The sequence below is a fragment of the Fulmarus glacialis genome, unplaced genomic scaffold, assembly GCF_000690835.1.
Source record: "Fulmarus glacialis isolate BGI_N327 unplaced genomic scaffold, ASM69083v1 scaffold33388, whole genome shotgun sequence".
In the NCBI taxonomy this organism is placed as follows: domain Eukaryota; kingdom Metazoa; phylum Chordata; class Aves; order Procellariiformes; family Procellariidae; genus Fulmarus; species Fulmarus glacialis.
Window position 1 is genome coordinate 55,839 of NW_009228234.1, and position 307 is coordinate 56,145.

The window sequence follows — 307 nt, forward strand, 5'->3', positions numbered from 1 at the left end:
AGGGAAAGATTAACAGGAAGGAATTAGTGCGGACCCTCACCGAACGTCCTGAGATGGTGGAAAGCAGAGAGAAGGATAAAGAAGCGGTAGTCGGGCCATGGGCTAAGGTGACGGAAAGAACAACTCACTACCTCGGATGGCTATATGAGGCTGGATGGGGAAAAAAGCAAAAGGTAGATGAGATTGCATCTGGATGCAAGAAGTCAAATGCATGCTGTTAGCATCAAAAAAGCCCTGGAGAGCATGTAGGTTTATGGAGATGTTAATGAAGAACAGAGTTTACCTTTGGGCCATCAAAAATTCCTGC

The 307-nt window shown here is 45.9% G+C and overlaps 1 protein-coding gene across 1 annotated transcript in view; it reads left to right on the forward strand.

Moving 5' to 3' along the window:
- Window positions 1-307, forward strand: part of HPGDS (hematopoietic prostaglandin D synthase) — an 18,142-nt gene that overhangs the window by 13,229 nt on the left and 4,606 nt on the right. The window lies entirely within an intron of this gene.